Source organism: Oncorhynchus gorbuscha, linkage group LG02 (assembly GCF_021184085.1).
Source record: "Oncorhynchus gorbuscha isolate QuinsamMale2020 ecotype Even-year linkage group LG02, OgorEven_v1.0, whole genome shotgun sequence".
Classification (NCBI taxonomy): domain Eukaryota; kingdom Metazoa; phylum Chordata; class Actinopteri; order Salmoniformes; family Salmonidae; genus Oncorhynchus; species Oncorhynchus gorbuscha.
In genome coordinates this window covers 79061831-79076830 of record NC_060174.1, presented here as the reverse complement: position 1 = coordinate 79076830, position 15000 = coordinate 79061831, and positions in this window count along the sequence as shown.

Sequence of the window (15000 nt, the reverse complement as noted above, 5' to 3'; positions counted from 1 at the left end):
ACATGGTCTCTCCTATCATTGCTATGCAGACGACACACAATTAATCTTCTCCTTTCCCCCTTCTGATGACCAGGTGGCGAATCGCATCTCTGCATGTCTGGCAGACATATCAGTGTGGATGACGGATCACCACCTCAAGCTGAACTTCGGCAAGACGGAGCTGCTCTTCCTCCCGGGGAAGGACTGCCCGTTCCATGATCTCGCCATCACGGTTGACAACTCCATTGTGTCCTCCTCCCAGAGCGCTAAGAACCTTGGCGTGATCCTGGACAACAAACTGTCGTTCTCAACTAACATCAAGGCGGTGGCCCGTTCCTGTAGGTTCATGCTCTACAACATCCGCAGAGTACGACCTTGCCTCACACAGGAAGCGGCGCAGGTCCTAATCCAGGCACTTGTCATCTCCCGTCTGGATTACTGCAACTCGCTGTTGGCTGGGCTCCCTGCCTGTGCCATTAAACCCCTACAACTCATCCAGAACGCCGCAGCCCGTCTAGTGTTCAACCTTCCCAAGTTCTCTCACGTCACCCCGCTCCTCCGCTCTCTCCACTGGCTTCCAGTTGAAGCTCGCATCCGCTACAAGACCATGGTGCTTGCCTACGGAGCTGTGAGGGGAACGGCACCTCAGTACCTCCAGGCTCTGATCAGGCCCTACACCCAAATAAGGGCACTGCGTTCATCCACCTCTGGCCTGCTCGCCTCCCTACCACTGAGGAAGTACAGTTCCCGCTCAGCTCAGTCAAAACTGTTCGCTGCTCTGGCTCCCCAATGGTGGAACAAACTCCCTCACGACGCCAGGACAGCGGAGTCAATCACCACCTTCCGGAGACACCTGAAACCCCACCTCTTTAAGGAATACCTAGGATAGGATAAAGTAATCCTTCTCACCCCCCCCCCCCTTAAAATATTTAGATGCACTATTGTAAAGTGGTTGTTCCACTGGATGTCATAAGGTGAATGCACCAATTTGTAAGTCGCTCTGGATAAGAGCGTCTGCTAAATGACTTAAATGTAAATGTAAATGATTCCCCAGAGTAAGAGTTATACTCTTCATTTCATAGCTTTCCTCTTGGTTGCACTGCTTCCAGCCCCAGGTTGAGATTTGGAGGGGTGGTCTTTATGTTAGATATTTTATCCAATCATATTCAGCCATCATGTGTTGCCAGGGGTCTAAAATCTGCCCTCAGGCCTTCAGAATCAACAGTGCGGGTAGTTTAAAGTGTAGCTTAAAGTGAATGGAAATGAAAATGAAAGTGTCAACCAATCAGCTTTAGAGTTGGCTATTGTACGCCTGCTGGCTGGCTCCAGTGTTACACAGGAGCCAGCTAGCAGGCGTAGTGTGTGCATGTCTTTTGATTGGATTACCAATATTGAGAGGCAGGTCCTATATGGGCAGGTCTATGCAGAACCTCAGAACTAGGAAACTGAATTTGATAAACAAATTAATTTGCGTACTACTAAGCTGTTTTTTCAACCCACAATGGTGGAAGGAGGAGAAGATATCGATTTGGTCGAGGATGTAACGCCATTCTCAAGACAAACTTTTCAAGAAAAGTTAGACATTGTCAGGAGAGGTCGCCCGACGCCGACGCTACAAAGCCTGTCACAGGCGGGAAAGGGGTTTGTTCGCCACTTTCAAAGTTCCAACTACGAGCGCTATCAATGGCTCACAGGCTCCGAGAAGCACTGCAAACTGTACTGCTGGGAATCCCTATTATTTGCAAGTGATCGGTTTGGTGTTTGGAGCCACACTGGCTTTGCAAACTTGAGTTGTCTAACCAAGCCAGCAACGAGATACCAAAGTACGGCTGGGCACTTACAAGCAATGGTGCTTTTGAAAACTTTTGGGGACACCCGAGTGGATCTACAGCTCAACGAAAAAGCAAACAATGAAAAGGTATTGTACTTTTCCCCTGCAATTCTCTGAATAAAAATGTCAATTTCAAGGTGACGCAACGCCTGGTTATACTGCGTTTCTGTCTAAATGTATAGTGTCTAGAGCCATGGCATCATAATGATGGTAATAAGAGGTGGATTAATTCGGGTGGGACTGTGTAGGACCTCACTGAAGGCCCAGGCCCCAGACCCACACCACTGCATGACAAGTAGGTGCGCGATGGATTATGGTCATTGTAGTTAATTACCAAGTTTTCTGCGCTAAACTATGTAGAATATTGGCCTGTTGGAAACAACAACAACCCCCTAGTACATCGCAGTTTGGGCTTGATCTGATTTCAGTCTTGAACTGGGCATTGAGCTCAGAAAAAAAATGGAATTCAAGTACTTAAACCGACATCGGTAAAATATGTGTCCAGACTAAAGAAGTAGAATGCCTTGGTAACAGATTGAATTGAATAGGAATTTCAAACATTTTTCAAAATGCTCTTTTAAGTAAGTGTCTATTCATCATTAGTGAGTATAGTGAATGGTGTGCTAACTACAATGCATAATTTTCCTTCAGCAAACTGTGAATCACAGGATGATCTTTAATGATTACCTCAATAGATTACTCAATTAATTCAGTCTATCTGATGGTAATATCTATTATTCTAATTATACTGAGAAGTGTATTAATTGCTAGTACAGGTGACAGGATACAGGTGGAAGGATGTTTCAAAGCTACATCCACCAATAAGATGGAAGCGTGTTGACCAGACAGTTTTATGTAACATCCTTTATGTGTGAGTGTGTTTCCAATTCTGTTGACACATATATTATGTTGGGTCTAATGTACCGACATCATGTTGTGTCTTATGATGTGTGAAACATAACTACTAGTACATGGTACAATCGCAAGAAAGAACTAGGGTCATTTTTCATGTCCTAATACAAAAGTGTGTGTGTGTGTGTGTGTGTGTGTGTGTGTGTGTGTGTGTGTGTGTGTGTGTGTGTGTGTGTGTGTGTGTGTGTGTGTGTGTGTGTGTGTGTGTGTGTGTGTGTGTGTGTGTGTGTGTGTGTGTGTGTGTGTGTGTGTGTGTGTGTGTGTGTGTGTGTGTGTGCACGTATGTCAGTGAGACAGAGATGAGAAAAAGAAGATGATGTTTGCTCTGTAGGCTACTTGTATGTGTGACATTGTGTTGTTTTGGTGTTAAATATCTTTCTCACAAATCCAGTTGAATGCTTTGTCACATGAGGTCATTTCAGCTGTACATTTCAATGAAACATGGTGAAGCCCCAAAATTGCCCTCGCTAGAAGCCTGTGTTTCAGACATAAGGAAGTGGATGGCTGTAAACTTTCTACTCGGACAAAACAGAGATGCTTGTTCTAGGACCCAAAGAAACAAAGATCTTCTGTTGAATCTGACAATAAATCTTGATGGTTGTACAGTCGTCTCAAATAAAACTGTGAAGGACCTCGGCGTTACTCTGGAACCTGATCTCTCTTTTGACGAACATATCAACAGCTTTTTTCCATCTATGTAATTGCAAAAGTCAGAAACATTCTGTCCACAAATGATGCAGAAAAATGTATCCATGCTTTTGTCACTTCTAGGTTAGACTACTGCAATGCTCTACTTTCCGGCTACCTGGATAAAGCACTAAATAAACTTCAGTTAGTGCTAAATACAGCTGCTAGAATCCTGACTAGAACCAAAATGTTTTATCATATTACTCCAGTGCTAGCCTCCCTACACTGGCTTCCTGTCAAGGCAAGGGTTGATTTCAAGGTTTTACTGCTAACTTACAAAGCATTACATGGGTTTGCTCCTACTTATCTCTCTGATTTGGTCCTGCCGTACATACCTACACGTACTCTACGGTCACAAGACGCAGGCCTCCTAATTGTCCCTAGAATTTCTAAGAAAACAGCTGGAGGCAGGGCTTTCTCCTATAGAGCTCCATTTTTATGGAAAGGTCTGCCTACCCATGTGAGAGACGCAGACTCGGTCTCAACCTTTAAGTCTTTATTGAAGACTCATCTCTTCAGTAGGTCATATGATTGAGTGTAGTCTGGCCCAGGAGTGTGAAGGTGAACGGAAAGGCTCTGGAGCAACGAACCGCTCTTGCTGTCTCTGCCTGGCTGGTTCCCCTCTCTCCACTGGGATTCTCTGCCTCTAACCCTATTACAGGGGCTGAGTCACTGGCTTACTGGTGCTCTTCCATGCCGTCCCTAGGAGTGGTGCGTCACTTGAGTGGGTTGAGTCACTGATGTGATCTTCCTGTCTGGGTTGGTGCCCCCCTTGGGTTGTGCCGTGGCGGAGATCTTTTTGGGCTATACTCGGCCTTGTCTCAGGATGGTAAGTTGGTGGTTGAAGATATCCCTCTAGTGGTGTGGGCGCTGTGCTTTGGAAAAGTGAGTGGGGTTATATCCTGCCCTTTTTGGCCCTGTCCGGGGGTATCATTGGATGGGGCCACAGTGTCTCCTGACCCCTCCTGTCTCAGCCTCCAGTATTTATGCTGCAGTAGTTTATGTGTCGGGGGCTAGGGTCAGTCTGTTATATCTGGAGTACTTCTCCTGTCTTATCCGGTGTCCTGTGTGATCTTCTGTAGCTCAGTTGGTAGAGCATGGCGCTTGTAACGCCAGGGTAGTGGGTTTGATTCCCGGGACCACCCATACGTAGAATGTATGCACACATGACTGTAAGTTTCTTTGGATAAAAGCGTCTGCTAAATGGCATATATTATTATTATTATTATTATATTATTATTATATTAAGTATGCTCTCTCTAATTCTCTCTTTCTCTCTTTCTTTCTCTCTCTGGGAGGACCTGAGCCCTAGGACCATGCCTCAGGACTACCTGGCATGATGACTCCTTGCTGTCCCCAGTCCACCTGGCCATGCTGCTTCTCCAATTTCAACTGTTCTGCCTGCGGCTATGGAACCCTGACCTGTTCACCAGACGTGCTACCTGTCCCAGACCTGCTGTTTTCAACTCTCTAGAGACAGCAGGAGCAGTAGAGATACTCTTAATGATCGGCTATGAAAAGCCAACTGACATTTACTCCCTCGACAACTACTGTGATTATTATTTGACCATGCTGGTCATTTATGAACATTTTAATATCTCAGCCATGTTCTGTTATAATCTCCACCCGGCACAGCCAGAAGAGGACTGGCCACCCCTCATAGCCTGGTTCCTCTCTAGGTTTCTTCCTAGGTTTTGGCCTTTCTAGGGATTGTTTCCTAGCCACCATGCTTCTACACCTACATTGCTTGCTGTTTGGGGTTTTAGGCTGGGTTTCTGTACAGAACTTTGAGATATCAGCTGATGTAAGAAGGGCTATATAAATACATTTGATTTGATTTGATTTCACACTAACAGAAAATGCTGTGCATCTGGGTCCATCTCAGCACAGTCCTCCCCTTTATAATCATTAGGCTCCGGTGGATACCAGTACCTACAGGGTTAACAATACAGAATACCTGACGGTTAGACACATTATTAGAAAACATGCTCGAAAAGTATATTAACTATAACTTGGTTATAGCCTTATTTCTATGCCAAGGTCAGTTGTGTTCCATCCACCCATTTCCATGTCCCCTATTCATCTATGTCCGACAGACCAATCCAAACGGTTTGTTGTTAAGGCCGAAGACAAACTCCTGTTGTTGAGAAAGATAATTGGCTGATATCCATCTCCCCCTGCACCCCTCCTTGCATCTACCCCTCTCTCCTACATCTACCCCTCTCTCCTACATCTACCCCTCTCTCCTACATCTACCCCTCCCTTCTACATCTACCCCTCCCTCCTATATCTACTCCTCCCTTCTATATCTACCCCTCCTATAGAGTATCTACCCCTCCCTCCTATATCTACTCCTCCCTCCTATATCTACCCCTCCTATACAGTATCTACCCATCCCTCCTATATCTACACTTCCAATATCTACCCCTCCCTTCTATATCTACCCCTCCTATACAGTATCTACTCCTTCCTCCTGTATCTACCCCTCTTTCAGACAACTAGGCTTACTGGGGTCCGACGTACAATGAAAAATACAACACAGAATTAAGACTTCACAATTTAAAAACATTAACATGTAGTATGTGTGTGCATCAATCAGTTACAGATACAGTGCATTCAAAAATGATTCAGACCCCTTGACTTTGTCCATGTTTTGTGACCATACAATCTTATTCTAAAACAGACTAAATTATTTTCCCCTCATCAATCTACACACAAAACCCCATAATGACAAACCGGTTTTTAGAAATGTTTGAAAATGTATAAAACAAATCAAATTGAAACACCTTATTTTACAAAAGTATTCAGACCCTTTGCTATGAGACTTGAAATTGAGCTCAGGTGTCACGACTTCTGCCGAAGTTGGTCCCTCTCCTTGTTCGGCGTCACCGGGTTTTCTAGCTGCCACCGATAAACTTGTCATTTTCCATTGGTTTTGTCTTCATTGTACACACCTGGTTTCCATTCCCATAATTATATGTACCTTATTTAACCCTCTGTGTCCCCCATGGTTTTGTGCGTGTTTGTTCTTTGTAAGTTGGTCTCATTTGTGAGCTTGATTATCTTCCTTCTTGGAATATATGTTTTTTTGAGTAAAGTTACGTTTATTACTCATCTCTGTGTCCTGCGCCTGAGTCCACTTTACCTGCTAAACCTAGACGCCTTACACCAGGTGCATCCTGTTCCCATTGATCATCCTTGAGATGTTTTTATAACTTGATTGGAGTCCACTTGTGGTAAATTCAATTGATTGGACATTATTTGGAAAGGTACACCTGTCTATCAGGTCCCACAGTTGAAAGTGCATGTCAGAGCAAAAACCAAGCCATGAGGTTGAAGGAATTGTCTGTAGAGCTCCGAGACAGGATTGTGTCGAGTCACAGATCTGGGGAAGGGTGCCAAAACATTTCTGCAGCATTGAAGGTACCCAAGAACACATTGGCCTCCATCATTCTTAAATTGAAGAAGTTTGGAACCACCAAATCTCTTCCTAGAGCTGGCCACCAGGCCAAACTGAGCAATCAGGGAAGAAGGACCTTAGTCAGAGAGGTGACCAAGAAACCGATGGTCATTCTGAAGAGCTCCAGAGTTCCTCTGTGGAGATGGGAGAACCTTCCAGAAGGACAACAATCTCTGCAGCACTCCACCAATCAGGCCTTCATGGTCGATTGGCCAGACGGAAGCCACTCCTCAGTAAAAGGCACATGACAACCCACTTGGGAGTTTGCCAAAAGGCACCTAAAGTACTCTCAAACCATGATAAATAAGATTCTCTGGTCTGATGAAACCAAGATTGAACTCTTTAGATGGAATGCCAAGCAAATCTCTACCTGGCACAGCCAGAAGAGGATGGTCTGGGCTTCTCTCTAGGGAGTTTTTCTTGGCCACTGTCCTACTGCTTCTGCTTTTGCTTGATCTGTGGGTCTAGACTCTAGATGGGGTTACTGTAAAAGCACTGTGTGACAACTGCTGGACTGCAGCGCTTGTGACCACCTTAATTCGATAACTGTGACAATATCCAGTTTAGTCATATCATCATGGAGACAAATCTCATCTCTGTACTTTTCCATATGGCATGCAGTGCAGTGTTTGGCATGATTATAATTATTTCCTGTTCCTCCCTCTAAAATTCTCCAGTGTGTGTTTATTGTCATGTTAATCATCCTCACAGTGCCCAGAAAAAGGAAATAAGGTTAACATAACTGTATTTCCTGCCCTGCCTGCCTGCGCTACTCCTAAACAGCTCCTCTCAAAAATACAAAAAGCTTCTCTGGAAAGTTGCCCAAGACTGGTGCCAGATGTCTATTACAAACACATGTATTTACTTTCGCCAAAGGAACAGGCTTGTGGTTTCAACAAGACTTGCATAACAAACTAGGCTGCAGGGAACATATTTAAAATCCTGTGTGTCAATTTAATTAACATAATAAAAAATCCCCATCAAAATCCGTCAATTTAAGCTAGAGATATCCATGTTCTTGCATAGCCCGCATCTCAATCCACCTACAGTATGTCAGCCTTCTGCATCTGCGGTGGAAGGTGGCAGAGCTCCAGCGATGTTTTGTGAGACCATGAGACATTGAAAATCGGTCTTCTGACAAAAACATCTGTTGTGTCTATACATTTTGCTCTACGACCCACACAAGTGTCACAGGACACGCCTGAAGGAAGGTAACCCATACAAATTAATAGAGCATGGTAGTTTTTGGCAACAAAAATAAGGGGTTAAATATGTGTCCAAAAAAACTCCAATATTTCCTAAGCTCTCTTATTTCTCCTGATATAGGACACACACTTCAAAACCTTATTCCTTATGATTTATGTTTTGACTGTCTATTTTAGTACCTTACTGTGACTATTTTCAGTAAACTTTATTTGGATAGTCCATCTGTAGATGCTCTACCAACTATCATTAACATTTCAACTATCCATCTACGAACCCATTACCCTAACCGTTACCTTAGCAAGCAGTTGCTTATCAACAGATAGTTTGGGAATCGAACCTACAACCCTGGTGTTGCAACGGCATCCCTCTTCGCACTGTCACAGGCCCAGGGCTCCCTCCTAAGGGAAATCATTTTTATGATGTAAATTCAAGCCTGCTGATAGGCCATTAGTGACGCAGTGTTGATAGGCCATCAGAAACACAGTGCTGATAGGCCAACAAGAAAGACCAAGATGGATCTGCTAGGCTCAGAGACTCATCCATCATCCAGGTCACATTGTCACTGATGCTGAGGAGAACCATCCCGCCACCACTGCAGTGCATGCACACACGTGCACACTCATGCACACACACACACACGGATCAGCTCTACTCTGCTCTGTTCGCCAGTTGATTCATGTTTGAGCTGATGCTCTGGGATGATGATCTCTTTTGATTATGTCATCACATTGTTATGTGCACAGCAGTTCTATTTGAGATTAGATTTGACTTAGGGCTTCCTTTCTAATATGAAGTCATCACGGGAAACATTTGACACTGCCGAAAGAAGAATTCATTCAAAGAGAGTAGAGCTCAGTGCATGTCAGCCTGTGCCCTTGAGCACTATGCAAAGCATAAGTAGTATTAGATTTAAGTAATGGTTTTAACTCTGCTCCATATTCCCCCTCACTTATTATGTTTTAGAAAAATGCTTAGTTTTGTGGCAATTAGCATAGATAAGTACCATTGTTTAAATGCAGATATTTAATTGAAGTAATTTGTTTTCCTCAAAGCTAGCATATTTAAACAGACTGAACTGAACTTACTGAAGGTTTTTTGCAATTACATTTATCTATAAATGACAGTTGCTTTGTACATTGAAAAGTAATTTTCCCTAGGACGATTCAGTGTGGCTACAGCTGTTGAAGTTAAACACAGCCATTTAGATTTATTTGTAAAACCTTAGTGATGTTTTTTCTCAGTGAAAGAGATGAACTCTCTCTCCAGACATCAACCCCACAAGGGCAAGGCATGCTCTTTAATGAAGTGTGCTGCTGCCGCAGGCTACTAGGCTTACTGAGAACCATGAGTCATTTTTACCGGCTACTATAGTGAGCCTTTAATATAGGTGATTCAGAAATATGCAAATACACACTGCTCTAGCTCTCTGCAATACCTTTCAAATGCAAATCTGACTATCCACTGTGGAGATGAAACCAAGAAAAGGCACAGATATTAGATTGAGTTTATGCAGAATAAACTCCTTTAGATATAGCGACACTCAGCATATTGGGGTTGGATGCAGTATACCTGCCACTCGCTTTTTTATCCACACAAAGAGAAAGTAGTATTTTTTATGCCCTTGATGTTTTTGGACAAAGTGATTATTTTGCTGGATTCAAACAACACACTTTGCCATTATAAGAAACAGAGAGCAATGGCAATGCCTGTTATGTCTTAGATTAGTTCACATTTGGGATGGTAGAGACATGCTTTCCCAAAGAATGGGAAGGGATTTAGCCTTCTTATTCTCTACCTTTCTTCTTGTTATTCTGTCTCTCTCAATATCAACAGTCTTCTGTTACCCTGAAAGCCCCTGTGTTATTATTCCTGCTTACCTATGCTAATATTGTTTCAGAAGATTGAGTGAACGACCTTGAGGCTGGCGGTAATTACAAGTACTGAGGGGAAATGAGGAACCAAAACAACATTCTCTTGTAAACAAATTTTAATTAATTCCTATAGGAGACTGAAAACATACCTCTACATGACTCTAATTCCCCATTGGCTTTAGAGTGATGTAAGTCAATAATGTAGCAGGCTAGGCATGATGTAATTGAACAGTCCAGATGGAGAGGACAGTTGTTTTAGTTGGAATCACTAAGCAGAGGGTAGTAAAGGACTATTTGGAGCTCTAAGTTCGCCATGTAATTTTGGAAGGTGGAATCAGGAGATCAGAGGTGTTACAGTTTGCCATGCCATCTTTGCTGTTTCCCATATACACAATGTCTCAGGACCAGGGGAGTTGTCTTGCCTGTCTAGCAGAAGCCCAGCATTCATGACTGGTAGATTACTGCTGTAAGAGGGGTTCAATTGAGATTTTGGCCACACTGATTTGTGGCATAACTCTATTTTCCAGCAGCTGATTACTGTCTGTCACCTTCCACAGAAAGGCTTTGCTGTGTATGTGAAAATTGTGTGTGTGTGCAAACATGCACACACACACACACACACACACACACACACACACACACACACACACACACACACACACACACACACACACACACACACACACACACACACACACACACACACACACACACACACACACACACACACACACACACACACACACACACACACACACACACACACACACACTCTAGACTTGAATACATGCCACAATATGCTTTATTTAACATTTACAATACAGCTTACATTACCAATTTCCACAGTGCTGCTTCACTCAGCCAGTTTCCAGCCCAGCCATTTGGGAGTGTGTCAGGAAAGTGTTTAATACACGCAAAGCAGGCTGTTTGCCCCCAATGTGTGTATATGTGTGTGTGCGTGCGTGCGTGCGTGCGCGGGCACCTGTCTGTCTGTGTGCGCGTACATGCTTACGTGTGCGCATGCCTGAAAAGCTTTGAAGAGATTGTTCTTCAAGTCATTTGATGAAAACTTAACATTAATACGTTGAATATGGAAGTTAAACTATAGGGTCTTGGTGTGTTTATGTATGAGAAAGAGTGCAGCAAACGCAGTGTGAAACAGAGAGAACAGAAAACAGCTGTTGCATCATATGGCCTCACAGACCTCACAGACCTCACAGCTCTGGCCTGGAAATGACTTCTCTCCCGTTTATTACAGGTTTATAACATTACACATTTCATTGTCTCGTTGACTGAATTTGCAGGCTTAGCGAAGCAGAATTGCTAAGGTTAGCGGTGAAAATCTAGTTAATCTAGACTTTATCTTTCCTCTGCATCCCACCTCTGTTTGTACAGCAGACAGTGGGGAGAAGGTTGGTGGTGACAAGGTAATACTAAGTATAGACCATAGTTCAACTCTAACTCTCCTTCTCTGCCCATCGCTGTCTACTATCCAGGCAGGGCCAGAGAGAAGATTACATGGTTGAATGCTGCATAATAAACAACCTGCTCCAAGCAGCAATCCACTCAAAGCTATGCAGCCCTCATGTGGTCAGTCAGTGTGATTAAGTTAATACAGCTACCCTCTGCTTTTCATCCTTCATGCAGGATTAGCGTGTTGGACAGCTGAGTAGAGGGAAACATATTTCAACGCTGCTGATTGAGGAGATTATTCAATCTAATCTAATCCAATGTTACCCCCACCCTTTCTCCCTGTTCCTCATTCTTGTGGCAGGTAGGATATTTGCACGCACGGCAGAGTGCCTGGACGACATGGGGGTCAATGCACTGTTGGGTGATACTAGGGAAATAACATCTCTTCAATCTGCCAAGTGGCATACTGTTGAAGTTGTATTTAACAGTATTGGAAGGCTCTTGTGGTAATGACAAAAAGAAGAGGTGCTTCATCAAATAGTTTTTTATCTGCTGAAATATTACCACACACACACACTGTGAAGCTGGCCCTGTCCTTGATCCCATTCCTGTCCATTGGCATTGAGTTTGACCCCTGGGCCCCCCTCCTCTCTTCCCTTCCTGGCCCTCCCATACAGTGAGGCATGGCCATGCTCATTACTCACTTGGCATGAAGCTGAGACCAGAGCAGAGAAGCGGAGTTATAGACAAAGCTTTACACACACACTTGCATCTGCAGTCCACTGGGCCCGGCCATAACATTTACCGTTTAATACCCAACAGCCCGCAGGGAGCCGTGGCTTATTCAAACACCAACGGCTTTCTGCTGATTGCACACATTCTGGCCTGGCAGGAAAGAGGAGTGAGGGCCAGGTTGAGTTGAATTTAGTCAGCTGTGGCACCTCTGGCCCCTGCGTGAGGGACGAAGGGTAGATATGGACACAGTTTGTGTGTGTTTGTTGTGTATGCATGCGTGCGCTGGGACAGGGGATTGGCTTCCTGGATTGGCTGTGGTTGTTTTGCTCTTGTGCCAGAGTCACAGATGTCACTACTTGGCAGTATAGGCCTACTCTGAAAGTTGCCCTGTTTTTGTGCACTTTCTGTTTTTTGTTGTTGTATCCAATCGGTAGCCCCGGGGGTCAAATGTTTTTTTTAACTACCCACACACAATATCCACTTCAGTCTCAGTGAAGGACATAGCCCATTATGCAGAAATTATCAAATTGATGTGAGACTGAGAATGAATGTGGAGAGGGGAAAATATTGTGTTCCAAACTAGCTTCCAAACGCTGTGAGATATTTTTCTAAAACATACAAAGCTCGGTTGAAGTTCCGTTTAGGCAGTGAATCACTTCCTACAATATGTTAGTTGTAATTCACGAGTTCAGGAAAATATATCTGAACGCTCTTAACAAAGTCTCCATGCATATTTAGGTTTGTATATTCTGTAAAATAATAGTATATTCTGTCAAATTGAGAGCTCAATGAGACCAATAAATAAACATAAACATACATTCTAGACCTCTCATTGAACAAAATATATTTTTTCAAATCTCTATGCTTTTCAGAGAGTGTGCATCCCAAATGGCACCCTGTTCGATATAGTGCACTACTTTTGACCCGAGCCATATGAGTCCTGGTCAAAAGTAGTGCTCGATATAGAGAAAAGGGTGCCATTTAAGTTGCAGATATATAGTAATAATGCTGTAAAGATTATTCCTCAGAGCTAATCTCTCATCTTGGTATCTGGCATCAGCCATCCCAGGCAGCAGGGAGGGATATCTGTTTAGCCAATACTATTGATTGATAAGGTTAACTTGTCTTATTCAATTATTAATGTAGGAAAGCCACTGTATTTGTGACTGCGAGCTTGACTGTCTATTTTTCCTGCAGTTACCTCTATATCTCTTTCACACTCTCATTGATCTCTACTTTCCTATTTTCCTCCCTTTTTTTCAAAGTGTTGCTCTAGGCAACCCATTCCTCCCAGGACAGGAATCTGATGGAAAAGAGAAAGGTTGAGAGGCGATGGGGGGAAAACGAGAATGACGGATCTTTTGCAAAACAGAACATTATAATGGGGAATGAAATGCCTGTCAGACCAAGAGGGATAAGGTATTTCTCCTTCTTTACAGATGGGGATATGTTATCACAGGGCTTCTGTCTTCATATCACAGGCAGGAAAGATGGTTGTTGTCAGACACAGAGAAAGGTTAAGGGATGCTAGGCTCTCATTCTTCACCTGGGAGCATTGTGCTGAATGCTTATGGTAGACAGTAGAAAAGTACCTTTGTAATCTCTCTCTCTCCCTCCTGTTCTCTCATTCATTCTTTCTGCCTGTCTGTCTTTCTGTTTCTTTTTTATTTATCTCATTTTCTCCACCTTCCTCTGTTTTAATAACCTCTCTTAAAGTTGCAATACACTACAGTTTAGGAACAATGGGAAAGTAATTCTGCTTTGAAAGTTGAGAAACTTGCAACTTCACTTTTGAGAAAATAGCCTTTGAATATTTTGGCACACTCACTGGAGAGCTCTTCTTTGTCTACACCCATTTAGCAACGTTCACACCCTCTTAAGCTATAGCCCCGCCTGTAAACTCAGAGCATTGTCAGATTGTACATTTGTAAATTCAGAGCATTTAGTTCTCAGAGAGTACACTGGATGCTCTGGCTGAGGAGTAGGGTTGATCCAAGCGTTCTGTCCTAACAACAGCAGTCAAGGACCCTGGCTAATGTTGGCTAGTTACTTCCAGACACAAATGAGAGAACAGCCCACTGACCATTTTACTCGCCCTAGCAGAGCTGGTTAGGCTGTTTTTATGTTATCCAGAGCGTTAGTGAATGCAATTGTGATGCTGCCAACAATTGAATTACGCCTTTTTTGCCAACATTTACTGACACCGGCCATATTCAACAGGTGTTGAGCGTTCGTAAATTTGTCAGTTATTTTGCGCTCTGGCACACTCAAATGAGAGTGCTCTAAAATCAGAGTAGATAGCCAGAGCGAATTTATCAGCTACGTTTATCAACAGTTGTCGCGTTGACATCATGAACATTCTATTGAAATGGTTACTTGCATAGTGGTTATTTGCTAGCTAGCTATACAATTAACCATACTCCCAACTCATGGCGTTACTACTCTGCATGAATCTGCAGGTAGCTAACCAACCAGGTTCAATGTTAGCTAGCTAACATTAGGCTATAACTAGCAAAGAAAATGGCTCTGAAATACAAATAATATTACCACACAGATCTAACACATGACGTTAGTTAGCGAGCCAGTCAGCTAACATTAGCTAGCTTGCTAACAGTACACTTTAACTTGAAATGAAAACAACTTTCTGACAAAAATAGAAACATGTAATATCTGAAAATGTAGGTAGCTAGACTATCGTACCCGTATACATGGATAGACGCTTCTCCCTCTCTGTCATGTCATGTTTGCCCTTAGTTTGAAGATATAATCTGGAGCCAGGTGTTTTCTCCATCTCCTTAGTTATCATACTCTAATTCCACTGATTTCAAAACTCGATCTCTCGGCATGTCCAGCCCACTCATTATTTCAGCCAATCATGGCTAGCGGGAAGGTTGCTGACTTTTTCC